The 16,172-nt window shown below is 46.1% G+C and overlaps 1 long non-coding RNA gene across 1 annotated transcript; it reads right to left on the bottom strand.

The window, feature by feature from the left end:
* Positions 1 to 507: 507 nt before the first annotated feature.
* LOC135814813 (uncharacterized) lies at positions 508 to 2,256 on the bottom strand. The gene is made up of 2 exons (XR_010553222.1): positions 1,630 to 2,256; positions 508 to 1,331 (listed from the first exon to the last, which is right to left on the bottom strand). It is a non-coding gene; the product is annotated as an uncharacterized LOC135814813 (long non-coding RNA).
* Between the last annotated feature and the right edge of the window lie 13,916 nt (positions 2,257 to 16,172).

The raw sequence follows: 16,172 nt of genomic DNA, 5'->3' as shown, positions 1-16,172 counted from the left end.
AGCAGCATCCGCAGGAGCAGGGTTGGCAACAGCAACATCATCAGCAGCGGCGGGACCCGTGCCATCCGCAAGCAATGCAGATAATACAGATATAACATATTCATGGTGTGGCATACTCTTGGACTTTTTATATAATATATATGAATTCAATAATGCTTCTTCGATAAAATGTGCACCTATTTTTTTGTACCACTTCATGGATTTTCTCAATGCACTGTAGTACGACAGAAGAGCATCATTGCGATCCACACCGCCCATGTACTGATTGTATTGGTGAACAAGGTTGAGTTTGTGAACCCGTTTCCTGGTTCGGTCGCGTTTATTCGTTGCAATAACATTAGGCTTGAACAAATTGGTGAGAAAATATACTTCTTTGGTGTCCGATAGTTTTACAAATAATTTACTGCCCATTGTACGATATGCAAACGATCCGCGTTTCTTCAACTTGAGGTTCACCAACCGCTTTGGAAGGCCACGCCTATTCTTTCTAATTGTTCCACACACTCCGGTCTTCCTGGTCTCCAAGTATTCAGCCAGCTCAATACTAGAATAAAAGTTATCTATGTATACGTTGTAGCCTTTGTCTAAAAATAATGGATCTAATAAATGGACAACTACGGCACCAGATTTGCCGACTTTCTCTACTAAGCCAGGCTGATAGGCATGATCATCTCGGCCAACATAAACAAAAAAGTTAGACATATAACCACTAGACTCACACAGAGCATATATCTTGACACCAAATCTTGCTCGTTTCGAGGGTATAAACTGCCTAAAATCTAGTCTACCCTTCCATGGCACTAATTCTTCATCAATAGAGATATGTTTATACGGAATGTACACGGTCTGAAATTTATCCTGGAAAAATGTAATCAACGGCCGAATTTTCCTAAGCTTGTCGGTTCTAGCCGTCTCGTCTTCATTGTTTGCAAAGTGCAGAAAACTTGCAATACACATCCATCGGTCGCGCTTCATCGAGGCGGGGAATAAAGGGGTGAAAATCAGAGGGTTCCTGTTCCAATAGAGATCGATTTCTGGCTTCCAAATAAATCCCATCAGCAAAAATAGAGCAAAGAACACTTTCATTTCTTGTACGCTAACGTCTACCCATTTCCTAAATCTGCTACGAGCTGGGAGTGTGTCACGGTGTGCATTTAGATATTGCTGGGCAAATCGATTGGTCTCAGTGCAGAGCAATTGCCAAAATTGTAAAGTAAAAAACAGGCAAAAATAATGATATGGCTCAGCATTTTCTGGCACTGGCACCTTGATACCGGGCTGGGCAGTGAACGAGTCTTGCAAGGGCTGGTTTTCTTCCATCTTCCATTGCCCTAATACATCACAACACGAATAATGTAGGAAATATCAGGCCACATGATGCCCTACAGTGTAGGAAGGCTGATGTACGTCTCAAATACTCTGGAATTTAGGCAACATTTTGTTTGAAAATTCTCCAGTTACGCTATGCATAACGCCAAACAGATCTTGAACGATGGCCAGGAATATTACAGTAAGACTACTTTCAACAAAGGTACAAACGCACGTATAATAGTTTTACTCAGCTCAAAGTGCAAACACAGCGTACTCAAATTCACACGAACAAATAAATACTATTGAAAAGATAATTACCTTCGCTCCCATCGTCTCCTGCGGCAAGCTGCTCCTGGATGTGGACATGCGACCTCTCGGACGCCTGTTCATCATCGTCGCTCTCCGTGCCACTAGTACTACTGCTGCTACTGCTGTCACGGACGTCCGCCGGCTGCGCTTCATTCGCAACATCAATGTCCGCGTGCTCCGCGACGTACTCATCGACACTGGCGCTTGCTCCGCCACTCACATCAGGCGCAGTTTCGTTCTGAACTCTGGCCCTTGCTGGCGTCCATAGACCCTCCTCGTCGCTGTCGCTACTCACTGACGGCTCTACATCGCTGTCTGAACTCAGAAACAGCTCGTGGAGCGCTTCGTCCACAGTTCTTCCTCTCGCGCGGCGCAGCATTTTCAACCAAAATGTTCTCGCCTGAAACTATTCCCCGTGCGTCTCCTTTCGTTCGATTTTTCCCGCCTCGAATCACGTGCCGGTTCCAGGCAGCCCCCAGCAGCCCGCGAACAGCCAGCGGTCCACGACAGAGCCACTGGGACTCGATACGGACCCCACGATCACGATAGGCAGCTTCGCTCTACAGCGTCGTACTAGTACGACGGTCGTGGGGCATGCAACTAATGTGCGTCGTACTAGTACGACGCTCGCGCTAAAGGGGTTAACTTCTCTGGGTAAAGTGAGCCAAACAGAATAAGCAATAAAGAGAGGGGAGCGCAAAAGAGTGGATGAGTTACACTTAGGGAGTAAGAGCGAGTTTCTAGTTCTTAGAGAAGAGAACCAATTAAAACACATGAGATGAGGTGGGCACAACTCAAGCTTAAGGTGGCTCCTACCCCTCGGGTCCAAATTTTTTTTGTTTGAAACGTGGCTACAAACGATTGTACTTTGTTCCGCAGGATATCTAGTGTACGGAGACAAAATTTTATCAAGTTCTACCGGCCGGTTTCACTCGGGGGAGGGGCCAAACATAGCATACTCACAATTGCCAATTTAGGCCAAAAAACACCGGAAAATCACTTTTTTGGCCGTAGCACTCGTAGTTACCCCATTTTTCTTGATGTCCAACATCAGGACAGTAGTATACTTGCTAAATACCAGCATAAACTTTAGAAGTGGGTAGAATTCTGCTAGAAGGTGACCTTTTTCTCTTTTCGGAATCATCCCATTTCAGCGCACACGTCCCACATATTAGCCCCGCCCACAAGTATTTGACACTGGACTTGCCCTGTATTCGATGGTTATGCTATCATAACCTAATAATGGTACTGTGTAGCAAGTCTGAGCAGGTTCTACCGAAGGTAACTCTTGAAATAAAACTTTGAAGTGTCAAGTGATGCCATATTTTCAAGAATCAGCACATTGCACTGGGACATTGTCCAACGCCTTAGAACCCCTGATTCCACCATATGACAGATACGTATCTTGCAATAATTGATTGCAACATCTTCAGAACATAGTAGTAGAGCTTTGGATCAAGTTTTAGCAGTTTCCACGGAAGCTAACTACCGAAATAGAACTTTGAAGTCGCCCACATACTAAATGCCATAGCTGAGCATGTGCATTGTGTGTATGGTCTAAAGGTTTTCACAACTAGCTCCAATGCGGCAGATACGTGTCTTACATTACTTGATTGCAACATCTTCAGAACATAGTAGTAGAGCTTTGGATCAAGTTTTAGCAGTTTCCACCGAAGCTAACTACCGAAATAAAACTTTGAAGTCGCCCACATACTAAATGCCATAGCTGAGCATGTGCATTGTGTGTATGGTCTAAAGGTTTTCACAACTAGCTCCAATGCGGCAGATATGTGTCTTACATTACTTGATTGCAACATCTTCAGAACATAGTAGTAGAGCTTTGGATCAAGTTTAGACAGTTTCTACCGAATCCAACTACCAAAATAGAACTTTGAAGTTCGCCCACATACTAAATGCCATACATGTAGCTGAGCATGTGTATTGAGTGTACATGTATGCTCTAGTGTTTTTCACAACTTTCTCCAACATGAAGCCAATACTGATGTGGAATTTTTTGACTGCTTTGTCCAAAACACAGTGCTGAAGCAATGCACATTGGGCACTTTCTACTGGTAATGCAATTATTATTATACAGTGTTTGCTGCCAACATAGCATGCAATACTGCTATACTAAATGCGTATTCCATTGGGTACGGTCCAATGGCTTTTCACTTCGCATCTAGCCACTGTTCTTCGTGCATTTCTTGAATGCTCAGTCTCCGTGGTAATGAAGCTAAGAGCCACACTGGAGAAGTTTCTACTGAAGCTAACTATCAAAAATATAAAATTTCCAAGATGCTACTATTGCATAAAGTAGCTGTGTGCAATGCCACTCTGTTGAACACAGTACGCAAAATTGAGTCACTAAAACCCTATTTGCCAGATATAAGCTGTTGAGACTGATAGCAGCTAAGCTGTATGATCGGATATGGATGGCGGTTCCACACTGACCAGCACATGTACACGTGCACAGGCAGAAGAACATACAAGTAATACAACTAACGTTACTTCGAAGTCCATCATGTAAATACAAGCGTATATACAAGCATCACTCCTGTTCTCCACAACCTGCAGTCCTGGGCCACTCCAGCTGGTCAGACTGCAATAATTTCTGCAGCAGGCTTGACTTGGAAAGCTAATCACAACTGCCATGGCTGCAACATGAGTAATACCAGCGCTTTTACAGCGCTACTTGTATTATATTATTGTCAATCCATTGTGGTGCATGGCACTCGTTTTCAACAACCGAGTTTATGTCATTAGTTGCATATCCAACGCCAATAGAAAAAAGAAGGGGTGGGGCAAATTACCACGGTTCAACACTAGTCATATTGAACGGCGTTATGCCATGCCAGGCGCGCACACAAAACGCCCGCCCGAGTGCGCATGCATGTACACACCTGGGTAACACACATTCGTGCGACTTTACATAGCCTGCACTGTCGTTCTATGTCATAGGAGTGAGTGCACACACATATATATATGTACATGTAGATTGCCTAATTTTGCATACGTAATAAAATTGTGTAAGTATACACACATGTGCGTGCACATATAGATAGACTCAGCGGCATACGCATGAGTGTGTGCCGATAGGGCCACATGCCAATTATCGGATTAGTCTGTGAAAGTTGCACGGCACGACAAACTTTCGGACAGTCTAAATATATGACACAATGAATGTGGAATACCCACCAGTGTGTAAGACCATTTCATACCTATTTCGCAGCGTTTGTGATTTTCGGAGCGTCCCTGTTGATATTTGATGTCCTCACTTGGTTGATGACACAGTCACAAATTATCAAATTCACCTCCAATGCCATCCAATCTGCGTTCCGCGATACATGTACAGTGAACGGTGTTGAGGAAAGCCATGCAGCAATAAAACAGTCGAGACTCCCAAGCAGAGGATACAACAGCGTATTGAAGTACGAATTGTTGTAAACAATTTTCAAGACACAATTACAAAATTTGAAGTGCGTCTTGAAACGTGTTTGAAGTGCTTCGATGTATTTACCTTCGATCTCCCTGAATCGATCCATCCACAGCTACCCGACGAATTTACCAGTCAGTGCGGGAGATGATCGAGCAAGTTATATTTGAAGGTCGCGAGATGTCAGTGGCACTGGCAGGAAATCTACACAAGCGTATTCTGAAATAATTTTCTAAGACTCAGGCGTGATTCAAGAGCGGACTTTGATTTCTCCCTTCTTATAGTACGAGCACCAGTCGACATTGCATTCCTGGAAAATCTTCTGCGAGTGCTGCCTTCCCCTTTCATAGAAAGAACGAGTGAAGAGGGACACTAGCAGCAGGTTCTAGCTAGGTCGCCAGAATTGCAGAAAAGCGAGAAGACGTTTCCTACAACGATTGATCGCACAAAAATCATCGCTACCGAAAAATTTACTGAAAATCTACACTTTTCAAACGATGCGCGCGCAGAGGGTGTGAGCCACCCTAATAGAATGGACAAGAGAAGCCAGGTGTGCACTGCGTCCATGTGATAACGGGGTTGTGTGAGCGATTTTCTAAAGGGCGGATGATGAGAGCATGCGGGGTTGACGGAGGAGAATTTTAAGGATTTTCTTGTGGTGTATTTCAAGCTTTACAGCAGCGGAAGAGGATAATCCAACCCAAGACGTATCGGCATAATCAAATATTGGGCGAAAGTAGGCTAAATAAAAATGAAGCTTGCAAGAAAGTGGGAGGTAGGAGCAGTGGGGGGAGAGAATTCCTAAGGATTTACTTGATTTTTTACAGATATATTCGATGTGGGGTACCCAAGAGAGTGCAGAGTCAATCACAATGCCAAGGTGTTTGTGAGAAGACACTATGTCAATTGGATTTGGAAAGTTGGCATGGATGAGGGTTGTGAACTCTGGCTGGGGCGGGAAGAGCATGATCTTTGTTTTTGATAGATTTGGGGACAATCTCCAGGACGACATCCAGGAAAGAACTTCCTGAATGCCAGCACGCAAGTTGTTTTTCAGGCCAGTGAGGGAAGCTGATGAGGTGAGAAGGGTCGTGTCGTCAGCAAACAGAGACGTTCCAGGGAAGACTGCAGGTAAATCGTTTACGTAAATTATAAATAGTAGGGGACCAATAATTGATCCTTGAGGAACGCCTGACAATACTGGCTCTGCAGCCGAGGATGTGCCAAGCACAGTTACGTACTGATAACGCCCAGAGAGATAAGATTTCAGCCAGGAGAGTGGTTGTTTACGTACCCTGAATGCATGCTCGAGCTTGGCCAAAAGTCCTCGATGCCAGACGGTATCAAACGCCTTGGCCAAGTCAAAGAAGCAAATACCAGCAAGCGCTCTGTTATCCCTATGCTGGCACACCTGCTGCACGATGCGGGTCAGTTGAAGGGAGGTGGAGTCGCCTTTACGAAACCCTGATTGTGCGGGACTCAGAAACGGCGAAACATGTCTGTATAAGTGATCATAAAAGATGCGTTCACATACTTTGGACACGCAGGGAAGAAGAGAGATAGGGCGGTAGTTTGCAGGTTCGTGGCGGGAACCTTTCTTGTGTACAGGTATAACTTTCGCTGTTTTCCATGCGGAAGGGAATATGCCCGTGGTAAATGACATGTTGAAAATATGGCACAAAGGGAATGCTATGGATGGTGCCAGGGCCTTGAGGACCCGGTTGGGGATGCCGTCGGGACCAGATGCCTTGCACGTCGGAAGCTTCTTCAGATGACGCCGGACAGTGGCAGTTGTGGTGATGACGGACATGAAACAAGCTGAGGGCTCCGAGGGGGTGAGAATAGGGGGAATAGAGAGCAACGGGTCATCTGGCCGAGTCACAGAGGCAAACTGGGCGTTTAATGCGGTAGCTTTGGCCAAAGGGTCAGCCGCCTGCTGAGTCCCTGTGGTGAGTGACGGAAATTCCCGTGATACGTTTCGAATTCTTGCTTGTCTCACAAACTGGTGAAGCGATGGACGGTGTCTGCCCTGCAAAGTAGTTTGCACTGAGCGGATATAAGCTCTGTACTTTGTCCGCGTCAGGGTTTTTACTATTATTTCGCTGCTGTTGGTATGCTTGATTGTTTTGTTGTGTTGGGTACTTCTTAAAAATGCTATAGAGATCATATTTCCACTTGATTGCTGTGCGGAGATGGGCATCAACCCAGGGTGGCTGACTGGGCCGTGGGCAGCGGTGAGAATACGGCTGCTTTCCGAATGGCCAGAGGTGCTTCTCAAGGGCACTGTTGAGAATGGAAGAAAAGTGCGAAAGCGCATCATTGACGTTGCTGGCACGCAGATGATATTAATAACTAATGCAAGAAACACTAATATCAAGAGTACAAAACCCCCCTCTTGCTAATATTCTAAAGCTACTTTAAAGCACTATTGAAGGCGTGATTACATGAGCAGCGAGCAGCGTGAAAGCAAGTGTAGATTGGAGAAATGCAATAAATATGGCTTCTAATTCGTGTTGTAACGAACATAAACATGGCTAGCCCTTGGCGGATTATGCTGGCATAATTTCTGGCATGATAATCTTCGGATTTTGTCTAAAAATTATGCCCTGGCATAAAAGGACTTCTGAGACCAGGCGGTCGGCATAACCTACGATGCTCCAGGCATATTTAGGCATGTTACAGGAATATATAACCTGGTCAATGTTACCCCATCATGCCGTGCTGTCATGGTGCCAGAGTCGTTGCAACGCTGCAAAGACAGTGCAACAAGAGTGCAAGGGTACAGCATACTATACCTCTACTAGGCTCTAGGTCTGGCAAAGCCTGTAGCTGTATCCTATAATTATTAATTATATAAAGTAAAAAATTACTAACTAAAAATGCTTTGGAGGTGATGGCTGTTGCCCGCAGTTTGCCTCTTCCCTGTTACCACGGAAGCAACTGCACATGGCCAAAATGACGTCCAAGCGATCCGGCCCAGGCCAGGGAGCCCTACACATACCGTCAAGAGTATATCCCCCCCCCCCACATACTCTTGATGCCGTATTTGTAGGGCTCCCTGGCCCAGGGCGATATTGCTGTTGGCCAAAAACATTGAAGAAGGAAGTTGTAGTTTTGTCAGGTTGAGGTCACAAGTTTCAGTTGGCGGATGCTGTCTAAATAATTAATTGTTCGAGCCTATTCAATAGGTTTTGGTTCAAGTTGAGGATGGAGCTTGGGGCTGCTGAGGCCACTGGGAGCAGTTGTGATGTAGAAGACTTTGCGCCTCAGTGATGTTGAAGCAAAGAGCGGCGAGTCCACAAGAATCTGTTCCTCCTGCTCCAGCAACTAACAACAACGCTACTACATGTACTGGAGCAAGCCGAACGGCCCTGAGAATAGACGTGACTTGGTAGCAATGAAAATAAATTTTCCGAAGCCAGATTTACACCAGATTGTACAATAATTGATTGTACAATCATTATTTATTTACGAAGTAGTGGTTGCGACTTCGGCGATGATTTGTAAGAAAGGGTTTGCTCCCCACACCGGAGCTCGCGCTATTCCGCCGACTTTCCGCCGATGGACTTCTCGTGTGCTCTGGATGGCAGTCGTGAGTCAGTCAAGTGTCAAGTAAAGTCGGCGGAATAGCGCGAGCTCCGGTGTGGGGAGCAAACCCGTTCTTATTATTTATTTATTTATTTTTATTCTTATTTTGCCAGGGAATTCCCAACAGGCGTCATCGCCTTCTTACAGGGAACCCTACGAACGTCTTGATGGATGATCGAAATTCAGCAGGTGAATTAGAAAGGCGGTAAGCAGGCTCGGCACTTGTGCCAGTGGTTGTGAGGCTTACCCACTCACCCCCACCGTTAGGCGCTGCATCTGCCGCTAGGGTTTACCGGGTGTTAGTGGCCGTCGCAGGCAGGCACAGTGGGTTGGTCAAAGACCATGATTGAGATACGAGAGGTACCTGGTTCAAGTCCTGCCTGGGAGCGGTTTTTCCAGCCGTGCTGCTACCCACAGTCAACTGGGAACTTGTGGCCAGGCACAAGGGCTAGGGGTACATGGATGCAGCTAATGGGGTCGTTTTCGGCACTTGTGCCAGTGGTTGTGAGACTTGCCCACTCACCCCCACCGTTAGGCGCTGCATCTGCCGCTGGGGTTTATCGGGTGTTAGCGGCCGTCGTGAGTTCCCTTCGGGAACGGACACGATAATTTACTTCTTTTTTTTTAAGCAGGTGGCAGTGCATTCCACCAGTTAGTGCCTACGTAAGAAATTGCACTGAAACCATAGCGTGTGCTAGCAGGGGGAATCATGTACGTGTCGTTGTACCTGTGCCTTTTGAGATCTTCTACACGCACTCGACAGCGCTTGGGACGGTACCCCTCAATGAGGCATACAAAGAGCCAAGTCCAGTCGCAGCGGCGCCCTTCAAGTCTGGTTCACAGACAGACGACTCAACAGAGGGTGGCTTGAACTACGGACGCTGCGTACGTGGTGGTCTGTCTATCCTGGAGGAAGATGGACCAGCTTTTGGCTACTTTATCAACGCCAAGAAGTCCATTCTTCTTACCGAACCAGATCGTGCTGAACTAGCAGCCGAACTTCTTGGTGACACCAACGTGGACATCCGGGTTGACGGCTGTCGTCATCTGGGCGCAGTTCTGGCCATCCCACAGTGCTGTCAGAACGTTGTTCGATCGGAAGTCCAGGAGTGGTGCGCAGAGGTTACAGTCTAAGCCCAGTATGCTGTCACCCAGCCACAAGCAGCCACAAGCAGCGTTTGCGGCATTTGGACATGGCCTGCGGCACAAATGGGCCTTCATTGCCCGAACCGTGCCCTACACCGCACACTTGCTTGTTCCCTCGGAGGACACGATACACACAAGGCTCATTCCAACCATCACCAACCCACCCTTCCACCAACCGAACATGGATGTGGCTAATGGGGTTTCTCGGCACTTGTGCCAGTGGTTGTGAGACGTATTCCCTCACCCCACCGTTAGGCGCTGTATCTGCCGCTAGGGTTTACCGGGCGTTAGCGGCCGTCGTGAGTTCCCTTCGGGAACGGACACGATAATTGACTTTACCAACCGACCTCCTCCAAGTGATCTTGAAAGGTCCATTCCCGCTCTTCCCTGCAGAGATGGCGGTTTAGGGCTCATCATCCCGCCCTCCCTGTCACGGCCCAGGGCCCTGGGTGTAGCCCTTTCCCAAAGACGCTCGCCACTTTTTTCGCAACTTTTGCTTGTTTTGGAAGAGATCGCAACTTTCGCAATTTTCTACATTTTCACGAACTGCTTCTCAACTTTCCGCAACCGTGAGCAGAGAAGCGCCTTGGAGGAGACCATTGAAGTGTCCGTGATGCTCCCCTTCAACAAGAAGCACTGAAAAATTGCATCAAATCATCATAACAAGTGTACTTCTTGTGTGTGTGTGTGAAGTTCTTGAAGAACAAAATGTAACAAAAGTCATGTACATAATACATGTACACAGTTGTCTAAAGTCCCTAGGCTGCTTACAGTGCTCAATGTCCACTGGACAGAGCAAGTAATACAAATACATGTATTACACAGCAATGAATCAAACAAGTCTCTTTCCGCTGTTACTCCGAGTTTCGTGTGAAAACACTTCATCAGACAGCATGACCAAGACTAACAACTTCACTAGAATATAATTATACGAGGGTCTTGAGAGAAGAGGGCAGAGGTGATGGAGGTACATTTCAATAGCGCGAGGAAAATGGGTGACCAAATCAGCGTGATTATAAGAGGAAAAAGATGTTGAGAGTATCTTTTTCCATTTTGCTCGCGCTATTGAAAAGTCGAAATGGAGATCAGACATTGTTTATGGATGAGTTTTGTTGACTGGAGACAGAAGCGGACTTGACTTAAAGGGGAAGTATACCCTAAAATCAAATTTTCACCAGTTGTAGTCTTCGGGGTGCTGAGTCGAATGGTCTTGGTCCGAGGAAGCTGAGACGCTCCCTTCCTACTTGAATCCCAATCGAACTCGCGCACTTCCACCGAAACTGGGTGACTGCGCCCTACTAGATGGGGATTTGTATGCAAAATGTCACTAAAAGCGCCATTTCGTTCTTATAAAAGCACGGATGACCGCGATTGGCCCATATGTTGTAGTCTTTTGGACGCTGAGTCGACTGGTTTTGGTCCGAAAAGGCTGCGATGCAGCGTTCCTCCTTTATTCCCAATCGAACATGGTTGAAGAAGCGGTCACGTGCTCCTGGGTGCCCAAATCACCTGGTCACCGCGCCAGCAGGCGACAACTTTCACACCAAGGTTCAACTCGAGTGACAGGACTGCACCCAAAAAAGGTCAAACAGGCTAGTAAGTTGTACCCTGCCGGCACGGTGACCAGGTGACTGGTGTACTCTTAACTCGTATCCATATGTCCTTTTCTCTTTTACATTTATTTATGGCTCAACATCCGAGTTTCAAATAATAATATTATCAAATCATGTACATGTACATGTACATGTAGTGATCCGGTCAATACCGCTCATTCAGCGTAACTAGTCGTTAGCCTCTGCCAGTGCTAGTGCAGCAGAGGTATCACCCACAGCCAAGGCAGATATCTGACTGGCTAAAGACTCAGTAAAGAGCCTTCTGCATACACGCAACCACATGAATCAGGACCACAAGAGTGATACTGGATTACTAGAGACGTTAGGATGCACGTAACGTCGTTATTTCCGACGTGACACGCAAATGCACGTCAAATTTGGCGTAAAACTCCAAATAATTTCGAAGTGAGCTGCAGGCCACTCGCTAGGCTTTCCCCAAAATGGGCCCGTTTTTCGCCTAGGTATTCGGCTTTTCGCTAAGCTCAAAAATCCATCAGATTCGGCTGCAAAATCAGCTGCAAAATTGGAATATACATTGTATTGGAAAATCGGAAAATCGGCTAAAAGAATTGTTGGCATACCGTATTATCTCTAATATAAGCATGGTCCTTTATTTTTTCAATGCACCTCCGCCCCGTGCTATTAATGGAGACGTTCCTTTATTGGAGACTGTTCCATTGTTATTTCAACCTCATTTCAGAGGCATGTTGCCATGCCAAATTCATGTATGACAAACACATTTCAGGGTTTTTTTCGCCGGTACAGATATTGAATTTACACAGTGTGCTTATAATGGAGACTGAGCACTTTATTTTTTGAATGCCGCCCCAAGGTGTTCTATTACTGGAGACGTGCTATTATTGGAGACTGTGCTTATATTAGAGATAATACGGGTACATGTATTGGCTTCAAAATTGGTGAGATAGTGGACGATTTGGTAGATTTTCGGCGACTCTCTAAAACCCTCCAAAATTGACGAAAAGCTCAGCGATTTTTCGATAAGTCTCGTTTTCGGCGAATTTTTCGGCCGGCCGATTTGTGGATTTCACTACTAACGATCTTCCTAGTAATGGCTAATGTTTGTTTGAGAGGAGGTCGAAGGACACGGGTCACACGACGTCAACGCACTAGTACTACACGTACTCAAAGGAACCCTCCAAAATCGGCGAAAGGCTTAGCTATTTTTCTATAAGTCTCGTTTTAGGCCAATTTTTCGGCTGGCCGATTTGGGGAAAGCCTACCACTCGCGTGAGTTCCCTTCGGGAACGGATACGATAATTTACTTTTTTACTTACCACTCGCGTTGTTTTTCGACGCGGGAGCCAAATAACGCGAGACCCGCGCTCTGTGGGAGCAGGGTCTGTGCTAACAAATGCGGTGATTTATTATTTTTTATTTTTTTACTATGTTCACATACCCAACTCGTAAAATTAATAATATTGAAAGACAATGGTACTGAGACAAGGACAAACGTGATGCATGCGTGAACCCACATACATGTGCATGTGCATGTACATGTACATGCAAGGAACTGCGCCGACACCACCCGACAGTCTAGGCATTGGCAGATTCTGCTCGAAAAGCAGTGAAATTGGCAGAACCATATAAACCTTATGGCGGGCAATTCCTCGAATTCTGCTCCATTTCTTTATCCACATACCAAACATGCATGAAACTTGCCAGACAAAGTACCGAATTCTGCCAACTTTTCTGCCGGCATTATCCGCATACATGTATACCTACCCAACACCCAGGGTCAACTTAAAGATTATTATTATTAATATTAAACTGGGTACTACAAGTAGTGCTCACTACTCGAAGTGAGGGTAGCAGTTACATCATGGATGCAGCTAACGAGGTTCGCCCCCTTGTTGGGCATTGGTTGTGAGAGTTATCACCTCACCCTCGCCGATCTGCCACCCTGGTACTAGTGGTAGCAAGAGTACATAACCCCCCAGAGTGTGCAACTCCACTATGGGTGCACTGCTGTCCCGACAGAATTTCAAGTTGACGTCATTTTGATGATGCAATGCGCACTGTACACGGATTATCAGACGAATCCGGAACCTGTGGTTGACCGAAGCCGATCGATCCTGTACAAATTATTGCAAAGAAAAACGTGTGATGCGTTGACACCCGTACACATGTTGTAAATCACTGCTGCAAGGAGCATTGCGTCATAAATAATGACGTCAACTTGAAATTCTGTCGGGACAACAGGGTATGTGGGAGTTGAACACTCTGGGGGGTTATGTACTCTTGGTGGTAGCAAGAGTACATAAACCGGTTTATGTGCTCTTGGTGGTAGGCATAGTGGTGGCCTGGCACGAGCGAATTGACCTCTCTAAGTCTAATGTAACCTCTCTACTACTCTAGTGATTAATATCACACCATGATGAAGCACTGCCGGCCGTTCCCGGTCCCATGATACACTGACGTCATGACGTCTGTACAATTGTGACGTAGATTGACAGCATGAAACAAGGTGGAGGACACTGTGTTCGGAAACAGTGACCTTACTACAACCTTCCGCGGTTGGCAGAGCCCCGGTCCCTGCGGACCATTTGAACCAGAACCGGGTGCGATACCCATATTATGGGTATCGCACCCGGTTCTGACCCTCATGATGCTAGGGGGTTAGGAGACTACTCCTGATGTCGTCTTGTTTTCTTCGCTCTTTTCTTTAACTTGTATAAAGACTTCTTTTTCTTTTTTCTTCCAACTTCTGCCCATGGCGTCCTTCTCTCAGCTCGTCAACTGCCGTTCACCCCAGGATTAACTCCACTTGATACGAGTTGACACCGGAGGTACCGTATTTTTCGGAGTATAGTGCGCACCTTTGTATAATGCGCACCCCCAATCTTCATTGAGGGTGCGCACTTCAATCTTCATTGAAGTTCATGCATTTCATATTCGGAGCATAGTGCGCACCTGCGATTTAGGGCCTAAAATAGCACATCTAAAGTGCACACTACAGTATACTCCGGAAAATACGGTAAGACGTAACTCAAGCTCGTTTTTTCTTTAAATTTGTGAGGGTATGCACGTAACTAACAAAACGGCATGATCAAATTGAGGCACTTGTAGTTGTTTAGGTTTGCAGATGAAATTCCAAGTTTTTTTGACAGTTCAAGTTTACGTGACAACATCAACAACATGCGAGTTATTTCCAAGCGGTACTGATGAAGGTAACCAACGTGTAGCAAAATTGAAGCAGTTGCTCAGGTTTGTAGGTGAAATTCAAGTTTTCTTGACCAGTACTAGTTTACGCGACAACATCAACAACAAACAAGTTAACGAGTGGAGGTAACCAACGTGTAGCCGGGGTGTTCCGACGTGGTGAAGGCCTACCCATGGCCACGTCGGGACATCACCAACCCCGTCTACAGAGAGCACCTTCTCGCGACAGTGTCATGGTGATGACAAAAAAACTGTTGACAGTTGACGAGCTGAGAGCAGGACGCCATGGGCAGAAGTTGGAAGAAAAAAGAAAAAGAAAAGAAGTCTTTATACAAGTCAAAGAAAAGAGCGAAGAAAACAAGACGACATCAGGAGTAGTCTCCTAACCCCCTAGCATAATGAGGGTCAGAACCGGTTGCGATACCCATATGGTTCAAATGGTCCGCAGGGACCGGGGCTCTGCCAACCGCGGAAGGTTGTAGTAAGGACTTAGGTCACTGTTTCCGAACACAGTGTCCCCCGCCTTGTTTCATGCTGTCCATCTAACGCGTGAACTATAACAAGGTTTATCTAATACTGGTTTTTAACCAGTGTTAGCAAGAGTACGGGGTTATGTACTCTTGGTGTTAGGTTATATCATGTACATACGGCAACAATCTACACGACAGTAGGCATATGCGGGTAATGCCGGCAGAAAATTGGCAGAATTCGGTACTTTTTCTGGTAAGTTTCATGCATGTTTGATATGTGGATAAAGAAATGGAGCAGAATCATCCGGTCGAGGAATTGTCCGCCATAAGGTTTGTATGGTTCTGCCACTGATTTCACTGCTTTTCGAGCAGAATCTGCCACCTTTTCGAGCATTATCCGCCAATGCCTACACTACAGGCCAAACCGGGCTATCGTAATCTGACTAATCTCAGGGGTATTACGAGGTTTATAGGTTATAGCACGGGGGTTATCCTCTTGGTTATAGCAAGAGTAAGGTTTATGTACTCTTGGTTAAACAATGTAGGTCTGCACAATCATAATCCTGCTCAATGAAATCCGGTCACATCCCTCAGTACGCGCCGGGCGTTGCGCAGCCCTAGACCTGTGAACACTGGAATTGGGCTACAAAATGGTGCAAGGCGCAGACTTCAGTGACGTGACTGGATTTCACTGAGCAGCACTGTGCCCTGAGTGTACGTCTGTACGTCTGCTAGTGCTATCGTTATAATAAAGTAATAACGTATTAGTTTCTGCAGGAAGTGCTAACGTTATACTGTACCCGCACTTCGTGTAGAGTCTACGTATGCGGCTGCACACAGTGCACAGCAAGTACTAACGACGTAAGTCGTTACATCATACACTATGATGCAGAGTGCAAGTGCCATGCGAAGAGTGGCATGCCGGCCAAAGTCCGGAGCACTTACTTTTTGCAGTGGTCACACTCAATGTCTAACCTCTCAAGGACTTAGGTACTACTCCTACTAGTACTACATTCGTAGGTACTACTAGGTGGCGTTGTCACGATCGACCCGATTCGTGTTCTCCGCTGATATGTCCCCATGGCCCAGTACTACACGCAGATTCTAATATAAACAGCCCGA

Source organism: Sycon ciliatum, chromosome 4, assembly GCF_964019385.1.
Source record: "Sycon ciliatum chromosome 4, ocSycCili1.1, whole genome shotgun sequence".
Classification (NCBI taxonomy): domain Eukaryota; kingdom Metazoa; phylum Porifera; class Calcarea; order Leucosolenida; family Sycettidae; genus Sycon; species Sycon ciliatum.
Note: the sequence above shows the minus strand (reverse complement) of the source record. Positions and strands in the feature narration are given on the sequence as shown.